The sequence below is a fragment of the Dermacentor albipictus genome, chromosome 4, assembly GCF_038994185.2.
Source record: "Dermacentor albipictus isolate Rhodes 1998 colony chromosome 4, USDA_Dalb.pri_finalv2, whole genome shotgun sequence".
Taxonomy (NCBI): Eukaryota; Metazoa; Arthropoda; class Arachnida; order Ixodida; family Ixodidae; genus Dermacentor; species Dermacentor albipictus.
The window spans coordinates 47,902,080-47,924,984 of NC_091824.1; the positions used below are offsets into that span (position 1 = coordinate 47,902,080).

General features: G+C 50.6%; 1 protein-coding gene across 2 annotated transcripts in view; it reads left to right on the forward strand.

The window, feature by feature from the left end:
- Window positions 1-22,905, forward strand: part of LOC135915395 (irregular chiasm C-roughest protein-like) — a 407,803-nt gene that overhangs the window by 37,456 nt on the left and 347,442 nt on the right. The window contains exon 1 of one of the 2 annotated variants that reach the window (XM_065448443.2): window positions 17,423-17,542. The exons of the other annotated variant lie outside the window; for it this stretch is intronic. The gene's annotated coding sequence lies outside the window, so the exon portion shown is untranslated. Of the gene's footprint in view, window positions 1-17,422; window positions 17,543-22,905 lie in introns of those variants that run through there. 2 annotated transcript variants of the gene reach the window in all.

The window sequence follows — 22,905 nt, forward strand, 5'->3', positions numbered from 1 at the left end:
TCGGCGCGGATATTCAGCCAAGCAACCCTCTCCTGCGGGATAAAAAGAAAGAAGCAGAAGAAGGCATCTTGCCGCCCTTTCAGGGCGGGCTTTTAGTGTCACGTCTCGATATCGGGCGCCGCCGGTCCGGTCGCCCATGCCAGCGCGCCATCTGGCGGCCGAGGAGTCGGGGAGGAGTGAGTAGCCCTGACCACCGCCACCGCCTCGGGGGCAGCGGCGACGACGACGACTCGGAGGGGGGGGGGGGGGGGGGGGGGGGGACTGAGGAGGAGGAAGGGGAGGTAGAGCGCGCCGGCGGCCAGTTTTTTCCCAGCGATGGACTCTGGTCGAACCACTTTCAGTGGCAACCGTCCCCCCCCCCCCCCCCCTACTCCCCTCTATTCCATGCCCCCCCCCCCCCCTCTAACCAACAGCCTTCCTCGTGGTCTCTTCTTTCTTAGCTTCTAGATTGTAAGTGCGCCGATGCGGTGTCGCTCGATCCGGTGGCGAGCCGGCGGCGTTATTATGAAGTACGCACTAATAGGAGGACCCCATTCGGTCTTCCCTCCCTTGCCTTTGCTCTTTACGGGGAGCCCCCCCCCCCCCCCCCACCTCCCCTATTGCTTCGTGTACGCCTGTTGGAGTCTAATTCGTTATCCCGTTTCTTTCTTTATTCGCTGACAACCGATAGCCGATTGGAGCCGGGATCCCGACGCCTGCGATACCCCCCCCCCCTTCCCCCCTTGCTTCTCGACCGCTGGACTGGCGAATTCATCGCCCGGGTTAAGCTGGTTACACAGCGATCGCCGGTTCTTCTTCCCCGAACGACACCTGCGGCAAAAAAACAAGATGAGGCGGGATGTCTGCCAAAAAGGGCTCGATTATCGTTCGCCTTGTATAGTTTTTTTTCTTATTATTTAATTGGCTTTTTCACTTCTTATTCCTGCTCTTCGTCTTCTTCGTTAACTTTGTCTTTCCTTTTATTTCGCCTTGGCTCCCGTATTACTTATCAGTCATTTAGTCATTCACCCCGGATGGGAGACGAATGCGCGCACTGAATTCGAAGGGCACCAAAGGCAGTTAATGGCCCCCGTGTGCCGCCGCGTCTAGACGCCCTGCCCGGGCGGCTGTTGGTGGAGGTGCTTGAGGCGCTCTGTTTTACGTTGGCTTTAGTCGGATCCCGTCGTTATAGAGTTAATGAAGAATGCATTAACCTCCCGCCGCATTCCGGGTGCTCGACCGGTCGAGATGACTGCTGGCGCAGGAGCTGCTGCCGGCGCAAAAACAGCGTGCAGTTTTCGTTTGCCCTGTTTTCTTGTTCGTACCGCTTTGAGCTTTAATGAAGTTAGAGAGCAAAAGAAAGAAAGAGGTCGCGGAACGAATGCAAATAGTCAACGGTTCAGTCTACGCGGTCAGCCGGCCAGCTAGCGTGCCGCCATTTCCCTTGCAGTCATGCACGCACGGGTGAGCAGTCTTGAATGGAGGCGCTTGTCACGTTTCGTCACCTCGGTTCGTTCTTGCAGATTCCAGACACCTTCACCGCATAGAGCCGCTAAATAACGTCGGCCAAAGCTACGGACACGGCGAAATGTGACACACGGGGTGACGCTGTTGTCTCACGTCTTATAGTATATTTCCTCATTAAGCGCACTGTTATTCTTTGATGGTGAATAGCGAACTAGCCAGAATATCCGCTGCAGTAATGCATACCGTCGTTCTCGAGATACATCTATCGCTCTGACTAATGAGTTCATCTTACTGTTTGCATGACGAAGCGGTGGTTTTGCGCTTGTGGATCTTCGGATGGCGTATTCACTGCACGCTATCGATTGGCATGCTTTAGGCGGAGGAGGGCCGGTGCACCGAAGGCTCACTTGAATCTTTAACGTCAACCTCTGGGTGTTCTCTGCCTGTCAGTACGCTTGCTGGGGAGCGAACGAGCGTCGTCTCCTAAACGTCCTTCTGAATCTGTGGGAACGAAGCGGGCGGGCGGGCGGGCGGGCGCGCGCATTTTCCTCTTGTTCGCGACTTTCCGCGAGTCCCAGAGGGGTGGCAAACTGGGACTCGACTCTGATAAGAAGGAAAGCGAAGCCCGGGAAAGAAGGAAAGCAAGGGCTGTGCGTCTGCGAGAGAAGGTAAGGTGAGGAAGAGAGAGAATACGAAGAAACTGAACGAAAAAAAAAAAAAGAAACGAAGCAAGCGCGCTCGCACTCGTTTAACGACGTTCGCCGTCTTGCATTAGCTGTGCGCGTTCAAAACCGGCTGTTCTTTCTTTCGCTCACCCCGTCGGCTGGGTTCCATCACCCTGCTGACCGGCCGGCATAGCATATCAGCGGGTAATGGCGTCAATTACGACATCAAAGGTTTCATTAACAGCCGCGCGCTTCTTGAATTTCGCGCGGCACAAGGAAAGGCTGTAGCTACCGCGTGTGCGCGCGCTCTGCGAGCTACACCGCCGCCGCCACCGCTTCGGGCTAATCTGTTTGGCTGCGTTCGGCCGGCTCGCCGCGCGTGGCATCTTGTTAACCAGCGAAGCAGCCAGGCATCAAGAAAAGGCTAAGCGCACCCACGGTGGCAAGACGCCCATCCCACGGTCGACGAGAAAATCCTCTCCTACGGGGTCCAGCGCAAGCTGCTGCTCAACTGGAAGACGCCGCGCCATCGGTGGGCAATTGATTAGGCCGACAAGGAAAATGCCTTCTCCAATTTGTTTCAATCCGTCGTTTTACTTTCTTTCGAAAAATGCATCTGCAGCGCTTTTCTTTCTTTCTTCTTCTTTATTTCATTGGTGCTTCTTTCTAAATTTTAGTTCGCACGTTTCCACGTGCGCTGAACACGCATCAGCACGGTAAGGAACGCAATAATAAAAATAACGAACACCGAACGAAAGAAAATTAAGGATCGCTCATTGGTGTACCCTGATATAGATTGCTGGTAGAAGCTTACTCAGTAGAAGCTCGCCTTTCAGCGGCTCCGCGCCGAGCTTAATTCCGCTCAACACTAATTAATCCTAATTATCTGCTCACCAAATTGTCCGGAGTGGCCGACAAGGCGAGGACGTTGCGACATCGCGATCAACTTGATGTCAACATCTTCATTTGCCGCGCGCGCGCGCAAAGGCCGTCGCCTATCTTGGTCTCCCGAAGCTCGCATCCGCCCCCCGGTGACACTCACCTAGCACGCTTCCTTCATTAAGCGATGCAGCTTTTAAGTAGGCTCCATTACCGTTTTCGCAACCATGACTAAGCGCAAAAAGAAAAGAAGCAAGCAGTGAAGTAAAGTGACCGTCGAAGGTGATTTTGAATTCACTAGGAACCCATCACTTTGCTCCTCCTCGAAGCTGGCTTAGGATCCAGGGTTCGAAATCTTGGAAAAGCTAGGGGGAAAACTTCCGACTGCGTGTATACGGAAGGCCTCGAGGCGGTGCTTCGGAGACAATGGCGTTCCTATAAGCGCATTGGGAAGGAAAGGGCGGGCGAGAGGTAACCGGGAAAGGGGAATGGGATGCGCGCACGGGTTCCGGAGAGAACACGCCGTGCTGGGTTCCGCACAACTCCGAGATTAATAACGCGGCGCCCGTCAGCGTGCTTCACGACGCGGGGCTCGCTCATGCTGTACGACCGCATGCCCGGGCGCGCGCCAGCTTGCCTCCAGAGCCGGCGCTTCCCCAAACCGGCGCTCTTAAGTTCCCCTACCCGCCTTTATAACGAGCACTCACGCCATATCTTCATCACGCCACGTTCGTTTGTCCGTTCGGTTTAGCATCCCTCCCCTCTTTCCCTGCCTCCACGTTTCTCTAACGCCGGGGGTTGGCGGAGGGGGGGGGGGCAGAGCCGTCGATGTTCGGCCGCTAATTCTCTTCAAACACATCGGCACGCAAGTGCTGCCGAAGTTTCGCGGACCGACTACGCGGCGATTGGGGACTGGAGTTCGAGAAGCCCCGGGCCTGAAAATGAGGGAGAGGGGTTTGCCCACAGCGCCGAACGCACGCTCCTCTCTCCCTCTCCCCTGGCTCTCACTTTTTGAGAGCGAGCGTTGTTGTTCGGCGGCGAGTTTTCGGCGCGCCCGCCGCGTTTGCGCAAGTTCGCTCAAGTGCTCGCGCCGAAGCCGACGCGCTGAGCTTCGTCGCTCTTCGTGGGGACGTGCTGTAAGGCGGCCAGGGGTGCTGCTTGTTCCTTTCTAGTCTTTCTTTTTCTTCCATCCCATCGCCCCCATCGCCCGCCGGCCCATAAAGCGGTGAAGGCACTTTTGTGCTTCTTAAGGACGACGGGCTTGTGCGACCATTTGTGACTATCAATGCAATTTCTGTAAGGCCACACACGTCATCGAACTCACTGCAATTTCCTTCCCTCCTCTCTCTCCCTGTTATCTTTGTTTTCCCCCTTTCCCATTCCCCCTGTGTAGGGTAGCCAACTGGACGTGATTCTGGTTAACCTCCCTGCCTTCTTCTTATCTCTTTCCCTCCTTTTTCTTTACTTGTTCGTTCTCCTCTAACCATATATGCGGAGACGGCAACATCGGCGGGGTAACAGCGATGCGTGGGTAGAAACCACCGACTCTGCATAGAAGGGATCGAATGGGCGGAGGCACGCTTTCTTGCGGGAGAAAGGACGATAAACGGTTTTACCGGAGGTTTGGTCGGTTGTACTTCTCGCTGTCCCTTCGGCTTGCCCTGCGAGATTTCTCCCGTAGATTTCTCCCGCGCGCGGCGTGCAGCTTGCATTTCTTTTTTTTCTGCCTCGCGTTTCTGGCGCACGCGTACTGAAATATGAAGGCAGCTGACGTTCCAGGCCTACTTTCCGCTCCGATACGAGTTAGAACGTCTGGAAAGCCGCCCGACTACTTCGCGAGGCGTGATTCTCCTCAGAAATGTCTGAGTTGTCTTCACAAGGATGGCATGGATGAGGGGAAGCAGAACAGGTGGTTAAATATAACAAGCAAAAGAGGGCGGTACATTCGAGCACTTTCGCTCCTCTCAGTGCTAAATTGTATTTGCTTTCTCGACAGAAATATTTTATGAAATAAGCTGGTATTTACCCTGGAATCACGTGTGCGGTAATTAGTATCACTCTTCTCCACAAATTAGTATCACTCTTCCTCGTATTCTCCTTCAAGAGGAGAGCGAAATGAGCCCGACAAGAAGTGCGCCTTTTTTTTAGGTCTTTATTTCCGTTTGCTGTTTTGATATTTATTCGCAAGGCCCAACTTTGCCGAAATGTGCGGAAGATACATTCGTGCAAATACCCTTGACTCTCTAATTCTATAGACTACGCGCTTCGTATCGCAACCCATCTTGTATTATGATATTTTTCGCCTGTCCATACTTACGAATACTACAAACAGTTTATATGCCTAATAATTTGCACTCAACAGGACATCTTGCACACCGCTTCTAATAGGAGCTTGTGATTTCTGGAACCGTAGCAGCGCGTTTCCCTGCGTCCTGTCGACAGTGTCGCAACATTCTCAAGGCACTTGCTCGATCGGAGTGCTCCCTTGGCTCACCGAAAGAGACAGAAAATATGTTTATTATTATTATTATTATTATTATTATTATTATTATTATTATTATTATTATTATTATTATTATTATTAAAAAATACCCCCAAAGGCCCTCATTACGAGGGTATTACATAGGGGGGGGGGGGCGATCACAGGGACCGGTCATAGTTTGTACATACTAATAAGAGAATGTAAGAGTGAAACATAGGTAATATAGGTAATAGGTAATATAGTGCGCTAAACTTCCTAAATCCCCGTAATATCTGACCAGTTGCCGAATAAAGCTGTTCATGCGTTCTAATACCACCTAAGTACATTTATGCAGGCACCCACGTAAGGATAGAGGAGGCACTCAATTAGCTGCCTCGGCCTGCTACCTGTCGGAAGCGCTTGTCTATAACCAACTACCGGTGAAACCTAAACGCGCTTGGTTTGGTCAAGTAACGGTCGCACCACCTCGCCGGCCCCGACGACGAAGCAAGAAAACTCTAGCTCGCTCATCGCTGGTTTCGCGCTCGTTGGTGCAGCCAGCGTGTCCGCCTCGGCTCGACTCTTCCGCCTTTTTTAATTCTCGGCTTGCGGCGACAAGCGTCGTCGCAGGGGTGGGAAAGGGAGAGAGGCACCCCGAGCGCCTAAGGGCCGTAAACAGGTCCTCCTTCCGACGCGCGTCTGCCTACTCGCCGAAACCCGGCCCCTTCCTTGGGACGCCTCAGCCAACATCCCAGCATCCTACCGGGCCGGCTACTCCGCGAGACAGCGACGGCTACGACGACGTTGCTGCCGCTTTGCCTCTGGGCACCCGCACGTCGAGGTCGGCCAGCGAGAGGACGTTCGGTGGGGGAGAGGAGGCGAAAAAAAAAAAACTAATCCCGAAGAGCGCGCGGGAGCGCAGGGGGTTGGTTGATAACGAAGCCACGGCGTTCCACCAGCGATGCGCGCGCGCGCCGCGAGGGACCGCCACTTTCCGGGAGTGGTCGCGTTTCGTGACTTCGCCGTGGTCACGACTTGGCCCCTGGGGGCGCCTTCTCCTCAAGACCGGGCGCGACCTCGGCTTGTTCGTCCGTTCGCTCGCCTGCACTGGCAGGCGGCGTCAGCACGTTTCCTCGGCCGTGTCAGAGGTCGTCCGCGCTGGCGTCCGCCGCCGCGGCGAACGTGAAGCGATTCGTGCCGCCATCTGTCGTTCGCGGGGTGGAGGGGGGGGGGGGGATGGCATCGCGCGATTTCGCTCCCGAGATGGCGACGATTGGCCGGCAGCAGGCTGTAACGCTAATCGGAGCGTGCATGCCTCGTTGATTAGCGGCACGTCCCGCTACGATTAGGGTCGCTGCTTCCGAGATATCCGCGCGTCGTCGTCGATGCGGCCTGCCTGCCGCCGCCGCTGCTGCCGGGGACGAAATTTGGGCCCAAAAGTCATTGGACCGCGCGAGGAGTTTGGCCCCACTGTGGCTGCAGTCATCTTGGGCGCACGACGCGCTGATTCCGCGCCCCTCAGTCTCCTCCTTGTTCAAGGCGCACAAGAACACTTCGCCCTGAGGCCATGCCACGGGTACGTCCTTGCTAGTGGTGCTTAGCTGGCCCGCTCTCGTGCGTGGCTTTTACTCTCTTGCACACTATGCAGAAGAAAAGACGAAAAGTTGCTCCCATTTGGGGCGTTATTAATTTCCCCCTGTTCCAAACTTTCATGCTCTATACCATGCAAGCTTCCAATTACCCTCCGAGAAGGCTTCAATTGAAAGGCAATGTTTTTTCAGAAAACGTGAGCGCGTCGTTGGTGAATAGATTCCTCGCCCGACAGGTGCGTTCATTCGTTCTAATTTGAACATTGCTGCCTGTCTTAGACGTTCTATTCGCGAACTTTAACACTAGAGTATGATGTAGTGAAAATTTCACACGACGACAGACCTTCTAACGCACATTTATCTGATGCGCGTATCATACTTTCTCATTACTGCAGCTTCTGTAGGGGGTGTCCTGCAACAAGAAACTTCGTGCCGTCACGTTTGTCGGTGGTCTTTAAATAAGCTGTTCCGAAGCGTGCGCGTTAAGTTAAATATATCTGCGCTGACAGCGTACACGAATACCTGCATAATAGATTGCACTTATCTGTTGCGTCGCAACGCAAAAGTGGTGTATAATGCGTGGATAACACGCGGCAGTTTATCTCCGTTATTTTCGTTATCGCGACAAACTGGTTTTCGCAACACATATTGACATCCGCATAATTTTGCGGTATTCTCAATTAGGAGGCTGAAGTTGCTTTGCGAGCGCGGAAAGCATCAGACTCGTAATGCTATATTGCTGCCCTTCTTGCTGCCACGAAATTTAGTTTTGCTTGTGTTTTTATGTGTTCTTCTTATGCGTCTCAATTCAAATAGTGTGCGGCGATCTTCTGAAAGAAAACCTTACGAAATGTAATAAGCACGTCTTACTTTGCTTGTTCATGCACGATTGTCAAAAAATAAAACTAGTACTTGTGCAAACACACTGATGCACACGCGCACACACGCGTATGCACACTTAAACACAGGCATCCATACAAACGCGCAGGCAAGTGCAGAGACAGGGAGAGTGAAGCCGAAGCGCCTTATGGTCGCTCGTCATCTTTGCTTCCTCACCGCTAAACTTTTGTGTGAGACCAAGTGATTTCCTTATGTCAGTATTTACTTTTTTTTTATGAAGCACACCATCATCGAGAAGTTTCTTCTTCTTCATCATTATAGCTATTCTGTTTGTTCTCCTTTCTCCTCCTCTTCTTCCTATTCTTCTTCAGTTTAAAACGCGCCGCTGGAGGACAGAAATTCCCGCCAGAATACGCCGGTTTGTTGGTTTCGCTTTGCCCATTCTCTCTCCACTTCGCCCACTCTCGACTCGAAGAGCAGCCCCCCCCCCCCCCCCTCCGCAAGCGAAGCGATGTTTCTCAACATGCGCGGTCTCCCCATGTTTTCCAAATGGGCGCTGGCGATTCTCCCAGGCTATGCGCAATGGCCCCCTTCACGCTTCATTGAGTCCCTCTGAAAGCCTGTCGGAAACAAACGAACAGACAAACGAAGAGCACCAAGACGGTACAGTCGCAGGGGGCAGTCCGTTGCGCTTTTGTTTGGCGCGCGCCGGATAGCTTTGCTTGAAAAGCACCGTTCCGCGCAATGTCAAGAGAGCAGCGGCTGCCCCCCTTTCGCTGTCGTTTGCTTCAGCAAGAAGAGTCAACTGCCTCGGTCGTTTCGCTAGGCGCCGTCGGAACGACGTTTCTTTCCACGCGCCTTTCTCTCTCTCTCTTTGTTTCTTGTTGATGCTTGGGCATTTCTCTTTTAGAGAGGGTCGCCAAGCGATTGTTTTGCGCCGGTTTATTGAAAAGAGCGACGAGGGGGGACGGGGGGGAGGGGGGGCGTGGTGGAGACGCCGAGCTTGCTCAGCAGAATCGCGCGCGCGCGGTTTTACGAGCGCTTCTTTCTTGTACGCGTTTTTTTTTATTATTTTCTTTTTTTTATTCGACTGCGCCGCTCCGCCGTGAAAGTGACGTGACCTCGGAGCCCAAAAACCGGGCTTTCGATTCGCATTCGCGATGCGGCTGTCCCGGAGGCCAAATCTGGAGGCCTCGAGTCGCGGTCCGTGCACATACACGTCGGTCCCATGCTGTGGGTTACGAGTTACGGTCGACGCGACGCGGTCGATGCGGTGGTGCTCGAGGTGTTCTCCTGCAGCGGCTCGGTTCGAACACCGGTGCGCTCCGTCGTTGTTGTGGGTTGCAATCTGCCGAACGAAGCTCGCATCTCCCTTAGTGAACAAAATGCCAACGCCGGGGGTAATTTATTTTATTTACAAATACTGCCGTCTCAGGTCTTAGAAATAGCAGCAGTGGGCAAGCACGTCAACACAACGTACAATCAACATGTCGCATCTAAAGGAACTTCCTTTGGAAAACGTTCGTGCGGCAATTGTCGGAGGCATGTGTGTAGGTTATTCCACAGTTCAGCGGTAAGTGGCATGGAAAGGAAATTTGAAGGGAACATTATTCAAAGGATCAGATATTCATGTTCTACGCGCTGAGGAGCAAACAAATGTCGCAGGTACGTCGACGAAAACAGAAGCATGTACAATTTTGTGCAACATTGTAATCCTTTAACAGCATTACATTCCCAGCGCGGATGTCGTGAGCGCTGGGAGGGAATGTCGTTCTTCATTGATAGGTATGGGCAGACAGCCAGCACACTATACGCGCTGAAGCAGACGGGCGTGTCTAGTCGATTCGTGATTGGCCAGTCTGGTGGCATTGCGGATGTTCTATGACCGTGTCGTGTGCCTCCGCACGACTGTGTCAACCAATATTTGATTTATCAGCCGTTGCTGCCATTAGTCGTCGCTATAAACAAGTGCGCGGTAGTGAGTCAACGTGGCCAAGCTTACTTCCCTCAATTAGCTTGCCTATTCCACCATAACATGAGTTCGTTAGATGCATGCTGCCTGAGCCCTTACGTGATCAGTATAGGGCTAGAGCGTGTATCCAAGCCGCCGCGTCAACAATACAAACGTGTATATATATATATATATATATATATATATATATATATATATATATATATATATATATATATATATATATATATATATATATATATATATATATATATATATATATATATAGTGAGAAATCTGAGAAGGCGTCGGGCTTCGCAAGTAGAGCTCGACTGTATCAGGCGATGTTCGTGACATTGGTCTGAGCAGCATGCAACCTGTGCACACTCATTTCTAAGCACATTCATGACTTATTACTGAATCACCTCGGAATGGAATGCACTTGTCAACTGTTATCCTGCGTATACTCAGCAAATGATGCCGTCTGCTAATTGTATGGGTTGGAGGAGGAGGGGAGGGGGAAGGGATCGTTTTGCCGTTGCTCGTCAGCATTCACTTCCACCGACGATCACGAATTGTGTGAACGTCCTCGTGTTAAAGCAGGAGTAGTCGCGGCGTCCGTCTCACGCTGTTTCTCCCGCTGGCTTTGACGTGCAGTCAAACGCGTCACAAACCCAAACAAGTCCAGTAAAGCTAGCTCATCGAACTTGCACCGTCTCCAGTTTGATGGAGAGAGACAATAGCTCTCCGTCGCATTAACGCGGTTAGGTTACCAGCCTTTGACTTGAGGGAAGGTACTGGAACAGTAAAGTCGCCGTTCATCGATGCGCAAGGCTGACAAGGCGCTATGCCAATTGGTTTAAAGATCCACTGGCCTCTGTGACCACTTCTGTCCAAGCTACGCTTTCCTTGCGCCGGCACTTGGCGATGGCACTGTCCCTGTCTCGCTGTTCTACTGCCTGCTGCCTGTCCTTTATGTAAAGTAGTCAACCGGACGCTTTAATCTCTTCCGGGGGAAGCTGTGAGGCAACTTACCTGTGTCCCTCTTTTTCTCGCTTGCTGTGGTTACTCTAGCAACCTCTCCGGGGGCGAAATCTTTGCTGAAGCTTCAGTGAACGAGGCGCCGATTTTAGCATTTTTTACGAGCGATCCTTTCGCATAACGCTGCACTTTCTTCGAAACGTTTAGTTAGGAAAGAGAAACCAAATGTTAAATGCATGTAGTAAGAAGCATACGCGCTGACGTGAGCAAGGGGCGTGGGAGGAGGGGGAGGGGGGGGGGGGGTGCGGGGAGGGGTCCTTAAAAGCGGCGAAGAGTACAGCTTTACCGCTGCCGCCTTGAGGACGCTAAGAGCGCGTGAACGTGGAGTGCGCGAAAGTGCTGAAACGCGCTGACGTCCTCCTTTTTTATTACCAGAGAATTTGCGCCGTCGTGGTAAGGTAACGTAATTACGGAGAGTACGCGGGCAGAAGTGTTGAGAGTCTCCGCCAAGCCCGCGGAAACAAGCGAGATGGGAGCCAGGCAACTGTCCTCTCCAAAATGGAATGAGCCGAAGTGGCACGTGCGACGTTGTACAAGCAGGACCTGGCACGCAGGCGCTATGGGCAATCAATGCGTAGCATTCATTCATTCATTCATTCATTCATTCATTCATTCATTCATTCATTCATTCATTCATTCATTCATTCATTCATTCATTCATTCATTCATTTTTCTTAAACGGGAGGAACAGGAGGGAAAGAAAGGAAAGGCAGGGAGGTCAACCAGATGCATGTCCGGTTTGCTACCCTATACAGGGGAAGGGGTTTAAGGAAAGAAATAGTATTTATAAGTGGAAACGAGGCCGGCTGGGAAAAGGCACGACGCCATTCTGGCGCTGGCGCGATATTCTTAAACGGCATGGGTGTTAATGAACGGACCACCGATGAAAGATGCTCTCACTTAGCGATGTCATTCATTCATTCTTTAGTTGCAGCATTTTAATGACAAAAGCGTGAAATAACCGAGCAGTGTTGAAAAATGTCTTGCAATAGGGTGATGTTGAGGAGGGATATCGGTAAGTAGTACCGTTCAGTCATGGTCCTTGCAGTTAATAATTAATAACTTATTAATTAAGGAGGTTCGTTTGGAAAAAGAAACATAAAACCAGTGATCAGCTAATGATCGCTAATGACGTGACTGGACAACTCACTTTCCTTTCGTGTGTTCCCTGTAAAAAGACAAAAGAAAATATAATAAATAATAAATAAATAAATATTAAGTAAATAAATAAATAAATAAATAAATAAATAAATAAATAAATACTACGAAAGAAGAAGGTCGACCTGAAGTAATAGTAAACAAAGCTTCTTAGACACTCATATGAAAGTCATGGCGGCGACGTTCATGTATATTCCGGTAAAAATAGGAAAACAAATTACGTAGTTATGAAGCCACATGACTGCGGAAGCTAATCAATTGGAATAATATTTCTGAGTGGAAACGGGGCCAGCTGGGAAAAGACAGTGTGCCATTCTGGCTCTGGCGCGATATTTTCCATGCCGCTCGCCTGTCGCACTTACAGCGTTCTCAGTTGCGGTATCTCATGCGAAAGCAGTGTCATAGTACGCGTTATGGGCTTTCGACTAGTTGAATAAAGTACTGATAATTTATTGAGTACTTGACTGAAGCATGATACTTATGTTTTTGTTGACTGTCTCGTCGCAGTAGTATCATGCTGCATTTCAGTAGTAGAGTGTGCCACAGATATTTCCGAGGCCTTCGAAGCACGGGGGTCATATTGGAATCCTGAAACTAGGGAAGCAACATTCTAAACCTTCCTCAATTTGTTATTAATTTCCTTGTAAGAGTCGTTCCAGAGGTCAGAGCACTTTCTTTAATGAAAAGACACAGCTAGGTAAGTGTCTTGTTGCAACTGTCATAAATCACATGCACTCTGAATATGTTCCGGCAGAATTCCTTCACAAGGTGAATCATTCCTCCCGGAATGCAGTCGGATACTTGTGAATAATCGTGTCCTGCATTGTTGTTCGCGTGTGCGAGCGAACAATCGTTTCAAATTGACGCGATTAAAATAAACCAAGCGTGAGACTCCACCGCCGCATTATGCTCCCTTTAATTCCACGCCGCTACCACCCTTTTCCCATTTTCCTCGCCATCATCGCCACTTACCAACTGAGAAGGGGAAGTGAAGACCCTAAACACGCAGCAGCAGGAGAGACTCTTACTCGAGGCTGCAAACTGTCGATAGAGAGAAAGGTTCGGTAAATGAAGGGGGAAAGAGATAGGAGGAGAAAGAGGGAAGATTACGGGAAAGAAGCATAAAGGGGGCGCGCGAGAGCAACGTAAGCAGAGAAAGTGAGAAGGGCGGTAATAAGTGGCGCGGCCGGACCAATGCGACCTCAGCCCTGGGTAAGGTGGCAGCAGGTGCGGTTTCGCCCCGGGGACATAAAGAGTTCGCCGTATCCCCTTTTCTCCTCCTTCGCCACGCGGCTCGCGGGAATGCTCTCCCCACGCTCCCTCATACCGGTGCGCGCTCCATCCAAGCGCGCAAAAGCGCGTACGAGCGTTGTAAGGAGCTTGAGGGATCAGGCGGACGGGAGAAAAAAAAAGCTTCCTTCTCGGATGACTTGACGAGACCGAGCTACAGTGGACACTTCGGTTGAAAGAAAGGAAGAAGGAAGCAAGGAAGGAAGGAAGGAAGGAAGTGAACTATGCCTATGTAGGTTTCACATTTCTTTCAAGGTGAAGACAACAACTGGTATAAAGCGCTGAGCCGGTTCTGAGGATAACCTTTTGGGCAGGCTTTATCTCTGCTTTCCCTCCATCCTTTTTTTTTCTTCTCTTCTTTCTGTCTTCGTCTGCTTGGAGTTGATGAAGAGAAATGAGCTGGCGAATTGGCATTATCGAGCCGAAGCTCAGTGTTTTGGAAGGCCGTTGTTGCGTTTTTGCTGAAAACGTAAAAAAAAAAGATTAGCTTGCTGTTACGTGATTATCTGACTAACTGGAAATTGTGCGAGAAAGAAAAACGGTTTAAGGCGTAGATACTTCGTTAATAAAAAGAAAAATGAACAAGGTCAACAAAAAGTTTGATTTCAAGAACGTCTTTGGCGGCGGCAGTGCTTGAATTAAGTGCCTGGACCACTGTTAAAAAAATCTTTTACCTTTTTACTTTAACGTATAACTTCATTCTTTAGCTCCGATAAATCGCGTTCTCTACTTATTTTCTAATTTTTCAATAATCCTCTGCCACCAAAGTTTGCGACCAGAATGAGTGAAACACGCACAGAGTAGTGTCTGTTGTTAACTAGACATTGCTCGCGGGAACCAATTATTTTCGAACTACACCATAGGCCTCCAGGAACACGGCGGTTATACTTTTCAGTACTGCGCCGCGCTCCCAGCATTGTGCGTGTAGCGCGGTATACCTTCGCATATGGTAATCTCAACTGACCTCTCTCGTGTGTCAACAAGGAACCATCGTGTCATGGAACTTCATAGCGTTATAGGGTTCGCGCTGCCGCGCATTTTGTTGGCCCCATTTCTCGTTCGGGAAGCTCCGGTGAAATTTGTCTCGTCAAACGCGCCATAAATGCGAGGGTGAGTGTGTAGCGCATAGATGAGCTATCGAAGTCATTTTTTAACCCCGCCCCCCTTTTTTTACAAACGTGAGCTTATATTTAAAGTGAAAACTTGAAACGAGTGACTCCCACAGTCACCCCTCTCCCCTCCCCTTCCCCTCTCCATCCCCGCCGGGCCTTTGAACGAGCTAGCGCACGCGAAGCCGCCTCATTTTGGCGACATCGTGCTCGCTCTTTTAATGACGAACTCGCCAAGCGCCTGCCATAGCTCTGCGACCAGGACGGGAGGGGAAGAAAAAAATATATAGAGAGATAAGAGGGCCTCTCGTCAGAAGCGCTCGGCAGAGGCCTCTTCACCACCGTGGGCGCTGTGTGCCAGCCCGAAGCTCCCCGGCTGCCAGCGGGAGAGTAAGTGAGATCTATTGCCCGGCCCGTACTATACTACTTCTCGCGACGGGCTCGCACCAGTCGACGACGGCGCAAGAGACAAGAGCCGGCAATGCTCCCAACACCCGGCGCCCCGTAACAAGGTCGGGCGCGTTAATAACGCCGGAGCGGACTTGGGGCGTTATCAAGAGCCTCCCGGCGAGATGACAAAGAATCGAACGGGGTTTCCACCCGGCGAAGCAGCGTCGCTCGCCCCCCTTTTCTTTTTCTCCTATCTGGGAGGCCGCGCGCGCCCGATACCCCTCCCTCCCCCGTGTCCGCCTCCTCTGGCACATGAGCCAGCAGCGATTCCGCCCGCCCACCCTTTCCTTTAGCTGCCCCTGGCTATAGCGAGATCCCCCCCTTCCCGATGTCGAGCCTTCCTCTGTGCTTTTTGTCCTATGTTGGCGTACGTTCCGAGGCTTCTCCCTCCTCTTGTTCCTTTTGTCCCGCACGCGGTCCGCACCGCTGGTCTCGTTGGCCTCTCGTCGTGCCGTGCCTCCTCCTCCTCCTCGTCGTCGTCTTCGTTGCGTCTTGAGAGCGAACAGATGGGCCGGCAAATATGAGGCAAGCTCGGTCTGAGCCCCTATCATCCGTCACGAGGACGCGCAGCAAGCGAGAGTAATCGCCGCGGCGTCGTCTCTCGGAAACAACGACAGCGCGCTTTGGCGCTCCCCCCTCGGCGCCTCAATAGCTGCGGAGCGGAGGCCGAATTCCGCCACGTCGCTTTTCGGGAACGTCGACTACACGGACAACATTCCCCCTGCCCCCCTCTCTCTCTCTGCTACACGGTCTTCCTCCCCTTTGCTCCCGATCTTTCCTTACGTGTGTTTATTTTTTCGCCCTTTGCGAGGGCTCAGCGAGGTCCTCTACGGTTGTCGGGTTTGGCGTGATAAAGACACGCCGCGCGCCTGTTCGTTCCCGCCGTACGTCACTGCGGGAGCTTCCTTTTTTTTCCCTTTGCGTCCCTGTCGCCCGTCCCTTTCAAAACAAGTCGCGCTCCGAGAGACACGGACGCACTGTTTGCTGCCGTCTGTGCAAGCGCACCAATGCAGAAGGAAAAGGAAAGTGCGCGCCACGCGCGAGGCGAAATTTCCAGTCGATTTTTAGCAGCTACCAAGCGACAGGTCAACAAGGGGTTCCCTTTCGAGCTGTCAAACTCGCCGGGCGAACTGGCGTTTCCTCGTTTGCCAGCTTCCGTTTCTCTGGGTGGCTCGTTCCTTTTGTTATTTTCCGCAGCGCGGTCGTCAAGTAGTGTGTGCGTAAACATTGTTCCGAGAAGTCCAATAGCGGTATGCATTCGAAGTTGCCCCTGAATTTCAAGCCGTCTTCAATGGTAAGATCCGAGTTTGAACTTGAGCAGCGGTTGAAAGACTAGATATTTGAGCTAGTTGCTATTTCATATTGCATGAGCACAACGTCGAAATACAAGAGGGACGGCGTACTATACACTGTGTAAAAAAGGGATTACACGAGTTTTGACGGTGAACAGCTCGAAGCTTGAGCCCGAAGCTGGATTAAGGGAGCAATCACCATTTGTGCCTTAGCAGCACTGCATTTCATCGAAACCCGTAGTGCGTTTTTCAAAAGCGAAGTCTTTCTTTCCGAACCTCGCCGTGCTTTGCGACCGAGGCTGCTGCGGCCCGGCTGTTCTGTTGCCGAATAGTCCAACCAATCACAGCATTGTACGCGCGCCGCTGCGTTCCTTGCATCGCCACCAGATGGCGCTCGCATCCGCGGTAGCGGCGGCGCCGCCTGTGCGGGGAAATAGAAAGCAAGAACCAGAAAGCTTGCCTTCGCACGTCCGCGATAGCGGCGGCTGCATTGCATTAGCCTCACTACAATGCCTGAATAAAGCCTTCCGTGTCCATTTGTGCGGACATTCAATAAACACAAAATGGTATTTCGGCTCTATGCATCACAAAACGCTTCGCTGTATACAGATTCCAACTCGTTGGATCTGCTGCCTTTCTTTTTTCGGGTTATGCATTCTGTCCAGTATTACATTCTGAACACTATCGGTCGTCTCCATCGTGTTTTACTCGGAGCTCGGCGATCATTAGATGCTAGCACAGGCTTCTTTCCCACTTCCTGTTCTCATCAGAAAGACGAAGCTACCGCTGCAGGACGAAAGGATACCATCACGCTGGGCCTATAACCACAGTTAATATGCGGGCGCCGTTTCTTGCCTCCGAGCCAGAGACGCGACTGAGAAAGCAAGCCGCAACACATGCTTGACCCGCCACCTACTCAGCCAGCGCACACAGACTAACACGCACGCACGCACACATCCACACAAGATCGAGAAAGAAACGCGAGTCACGTTTAGCAACGAGGCACAAGCGGCACGGTCAGCGGTAATGCAAGCTCGAGCAGCTGTGCCTGCAAGCAGTGAGGCCGGGAAGCAGGAGGCACGATGGCAAAAAAAAAAAAAAGAAGGAGAAGAAGCGAGAAACAGCAGGATTTGGAGCCGCTCATCGACGAGCCGGTCAGGGAGCCATCGCGCTGCATCCTGTAACGAAGACAACACTGACCACCAGGGAGCAGGCCGGGCTGGCATGGGGGCGGATTTCTCCGCTGGGCCTGCAGATGCAACTAATTCCCTCTCAGCCACGGCGCCTCGCCCTCAGCGAATCGAGTCAGCCGGTGTACCGCCGAGATTCATCAGCGGATGAGGAGGGAGGCGAGGTGATGGCCGGCCGAGGGTGAGTCTTGCGTCGGGGGCTGCAACTGTACTGACGCCGCAGCCTCTGGCTCGGTCCGAGAGCTCATCAGAGAAATCAATGCATTCCCCGGTCTATTGAGCCGGAGAAGCTTAGCGAAGGTGAAGGGTGGAGGGACAGGGACGGGGGGGGGGGGGGAAGGGGGTGGAGTAGTTGCATTCTGACTCGATCCTCTACCTCCTTCAATCGGCCTCGTGCTCCGGGAGACCAGCCCATGTCTTCTTCTTCCGTGGGTTCTTCGCCTCCTTTCCTTCTTTCTTTCTTATCATTTTGTTGCCCTCCTTTCTCTTTCTTTCTTTCATTTTTTTTTTATCGTTTCCTGAAACATTATGCTGCCACGGTCGTTTGCTTGTTCATCTTCTGTACTTGTGCTCGTAAGTTCGCTCGTTTGGCGCACTTTGCTCGTCGGTCTTAGGTGCAGCTGAATAAGGTCGACAAGACTGATACGATTGCGCAGGTCAGCGCCCATTTCGGCTCAGTGTTCGTTCGTGATTTGAAAACACGCAGAGGAAGTATGCTGTGGACTTCATCATGAGTTTCTTTTTCTTTTTGACGGTAAGCGTTCATGCATCGTATACTTGCACTGCTTAGCCCGATTTGCTTTTTCCCCCCCTCAATGTGACCTAAGTGATTCGACTACTTGAGGCGAAAACATTGGTTCTCTGGATTCATATTCACACACTAAAAAAAAATCTTGCGTTACAGGTGTTCCTAAGCGCAAATTGCAGGCAATAATAATCATGAAGGTAGACGGGCAATGACAAAGACTGCTTACGAGCGAAAATATTCGCGAGTTAGACCCCTCTTCTATTAGACCGTTTGTTTTCGACGACCCCCAGCAATCTTCGATTCGTTACACTTTAGGACCTTCGACCGCGATAACTTACGCACGAGGCGTGCTGCTGCATTCTGTGAAAAAACGGCATGGTGTCGTCGTTCAGTGGGACCAAATGTTTACGACAATTCAAGCGCAAAACACACATAAGTAGACGCCTTAATCTATAGCCGCCTAAGCTGCCCATAGGTTCGGCCTGCGCGTTTCTAAGACCTTAGCAAACTCTTCAGTTGAAACAGAATTGTTGAGTGAGGCGTACTTACCTCGCAAAATTCATAAAGGGGACAGGCTGTTACTTGTTCGTTTACCTCACTAAATTTCAGTCTTGTCTAAAGAAAAGAAAAGATCACTATATATGAGACGTCGGGTGTGATAACGATTGAGACACGTGTTGGCCATTCTCTTTTCAATTTATGGGCCATCATGCAAATCAGTAGTGCATTCCTTTTGTATTTTTCTTCTCTGTGCAGGTCCCTCCGTTGAAACGTTACACGCTCTCTCTCTCTCTCTCTTGCCCTTTCTTTTAATGTTCGTTGCAAAAGAAATTGTTGTAAGGCGTATCGAGCTCGACACCTCTCTAAAACACTGAAAATACTGTCGCAAAAACAGTAAAAGGAAAAGCTTCCCCCTTTATTGCACTGACATATCCAACCAAGCGCCCTTTCATTTTAACCGATCGATGAGTCTCCAGGGATCCCCGGACAGTTCATCGACTATTCAGGTCACTGTTAACGCATGCTCGCCATCTTTTCTTAGCTTATTGCTGTCATTATTGCCTACAGCCCCTGGAGATGACGCTGCACGTTCGCTGCATTAGCATTTGAGTGCGCGGTTGGCTTTATTTTTCTTTGTCTGACGCGTAGCTTGGAACAAGTAGCTAGGAGACGGAAACGAATGTCACAACAGATATATATATATATATATATATATATATATATATATATATATATATATATATATATATATATATATATGGCGAGCAGCGTTTCTAAGAAAAGCGAACTGTTTATAATATTCAGCAGCATTTGTCTGATTATGCTGAGAAATAGTAAACATAACTAGCACTACCCAATTTCCGCCTTGACTATTTCTAATCACGCAGCTACTCGACTCAACAGTCACCTAGTTCTTTTTGTTTTTGTTTTTTGAGCTCCTACAAGAATAGAATAGAATAGAATTTATTGACAGGAAGGACAGATAGGTCGACCTGAGCTAGTGCGCTCTAGTCTGCTACTCTCCACTGGGAAAGAGGGAAGGGGAGGGAAAGTACTGGGATGGGTGATGATGATAAGATCGTACCATAAATCCTCTATAACCATAGACGAGCCAGAAGCCACGCATTTTCGGCTTTTAATTGAAAGAGCAGCTCTAGATTAATAACAAGATTGATTCACAAGGTAACCACAAGAGACCTACTCGTATTTCTCTTTTGACATGTGGTGTTTGTCTTTATCAAGCAGTGCGATCATAGAACGCTGAAAATGACTGCCTAGGATTAAGGATGCTAAGCTGAAGCCACATAAAACGTACGTTCAGCTTTCTTCACATTTACCACTCGGATATTACAATGCTCTTCGACAATCACGCTATATAGCGAGTGCGAAGTGCGAAACAAGCCGATTGATAGAGGTGTCTAGGGCAGGGGGTTCTATCGTGCAGTACAGACCGCGTCGTCGTCTTTACTGCCTTAAACCACGTGGAGCGCCCAGGTCGTCACGCTGCACGTGGTTTTATTTATGATTAACCGACCAGCCTTAGCCACCGCCATTGTTAGCCTTTACTGCGTGCGTTATTTTTCGAGGTTCAACATCTCTCTTTCTTTTTTAGGATTCACACGGCCCTCATTCAATACAGCCTGTGTCTCCTTTCGTCGTCTCGTTCTCATCGTTGCCGGAAGACGACGCAAGATTTTCGCCGTCCAATAAACGGCGTCATTTGGAGGTCTTTTTTTTTTTTCCTCCTCCTCTATTCCACCTCTCCTTCTCCGTCCTCTTCTATACAGCCCGATCGAAAAGTGCTCCTCGAAAGAGCGCAGCAGAAGGGGTCTCGATCCTGCGTGTATTGATCCATTAAATAGGAGAAAAAGAAAGGGGGGGAGGGTTATCGGAGAGAATGAAAGCAGTGGCGTACGCGCCCGCCACATGCTGTGTCGCGCGCGCGCGCGCACAGAATTTCTCATTCTTGTTCGGGTATCTCCGTCGCGCTCTCTATCTATCTCTCTCCCTCTCCTTCTCTCGCTGCCTTCCCTTTGCCCTCGCTCTTCTTTTTATTCCTCGGCGTGCGCGGAGAACAGTGGGCTGGGCGTTGTCGGACCCTTTCGCTGTCATTCCCCGGACGTGCTCTCTCGTCTTCCCCTCCCGACGCCGCCAGCTCAGCACTGGGGTTCTTTCGGCCGCTGCCCCTGCCAGAGTTTCGTGCATAAACGCTCCCTTGCGCGGCATTCACTCTGAAGTCTGGCCACATTAGGCGCTGGCTTTGGCATTCAATGAAGTGCGTTTTTTTTCTCTCTCTCTCTTAACGCGTGTTCAGTTACGCTCGCGCGTCTCTCATTCCTCGCCGCCTTTTTTTTTCTTTTTTCCTGGAGCACGGAAAGGTTCGATGTTGATAATCTTCGGCGCGGTGCGGATGAACGGAATTGAAGTCAGACAGCACAGTGGCGTTATCATTTTTGGATTCTTGAGCGTGATGCTTCATCTCCTTGCTTTGCTTAAGTTTCATAGTTTTGCGATTACCAATGACTCCCTTTTTATTTACTAATTTCGTTGTATTTTTATCCAAGAAGAGCTCGGCAGTGCAGCATTTAAGGATAAAGATATGTCTAGGTGGCAATGAAGCAGCCTAATTGTTGTATTTAAGGTTAAAGAAGAATTCTTGATTGAGCTTATTTCTCTTTTCTCGCTGAAAGGGACATGTACTAGGTAAACGCTACGAGAGACGGCGTAACGCATGAACAGCAGGTCGATATTAAAGAGAAACTTATAGAATTCATCCCGTTCCACAGGCTTAGCTGAGTTCTGTAGCCTTCAGATTTGTACGTGTGGTGATTAACTCAGTGCGAGAAAAACTATCGACGACCGTGTGAGGGAGTGATGTCTCTATAGCGGTCGAGTTAAGCAGAAAAGACAGATTGTAGTATTTAGCCTTCATGCATTTATAGTCTCTCGGTTCTTTTGTTGAGGAGTACGTAGTAGGAAACACATTCAGACCTCGCCTCTGGCATGGAGAATTGTTCCAGCTATGCCAGAAATTGTCTACCATGTGCATAGCGCTATTATGTTGAACGATCCTTTGCGTACAATGGAGTCACTCACGTACCCATCCCAGATTACTATAACTAAGCGCAAAGGATCGGTCACATTAATTTGTTTACAAACAACGTGTATATTTTATTCCAGAACGCGTTCCGAAATACCATAGAGACCAAACCAATAGTTTAATTTGCTCCCGTTCCGTCTTTCGTGCGGTAATGGAGACCTTCACCGGCAGATTGCGTCAGCGGGAGGAACCTCCCACTTCGACCGAGTGAATTGATGGCGTGGAGCTCGGTCTCCGATTACGTCTTTCTCCGGTGATTAATTAGAGACGTGCCAAAGACACGACATCTCCCGGCAAGTCCCAACCGTCGAGCCAAGTCTCCAAAAAAAGGGGGACGTCGTTGCGACAGCACGCCAGACTTGATGAGGGATGAACCAGGCGCTTTCACGCGACGCTGTACACGCATCCCGCGTATAAATGTGTCGAGCCGAGCGCCGCCTCGGCTCGGCACGCAATGCGCTGAGCCTTTCAGAAAGGAAAGAGAAGGTACGCTATGAAACAGAAAGCGAGAAACGGCTTCTGGAGCTGAACAGCAGAGAAAACGGAGTGGAACGGCCGGCTGCTAATCATCTTCCTTGTCTCCACTATGATTGCAGAGGACAGTGTCGACGCTGCGTTTCCTCAGCGCCGTTCGTTACGCTGTCAGTCTTTTGCACTCTTCAGACGGGACTTCCAGAACATCATAGTTTTATTTTGTTGTCTTTCGTCCGTCGCCGGGAATGATACACGGTTGGACGTGGCTACTGCGGCCATATACTTGCTTCTTCTTTTTCACCGTGTCCACGTCTTGGTTTCAGTATCTTGTGCTTCTCCGAATGATTCCACTTTCACGAGAGAGGATGCCCGGCTCTCAGATTCCCGCAGTTTGACTTTTCTTTGTTCTTTCTTTCTTTTTTGCTTTCGCCGTAATCATAAGCGGCTTAGCTGGTGGTGGTTCCGAGCACTGAGTCTGGAAATTAACCGTCTTAAGCCCATGCTTTTAATATTCGAAGAGGGGATTATGTAGTGCTCAAAAATGGCAAATGGGATTCGACACACTAGTGCCGGGATATGCGGCTCTCGCATGAGTGGTCACTGATCTCCCTGAAAAACGGTGCCGAGGGGGCTGCGCGGAAAGTGCCTCGCTCGGCCTCCTTCAAAAAACCGCTGAGATCTTTATTTTTTTCCGTGTTGATGAACAGCGGCACTACTTTGC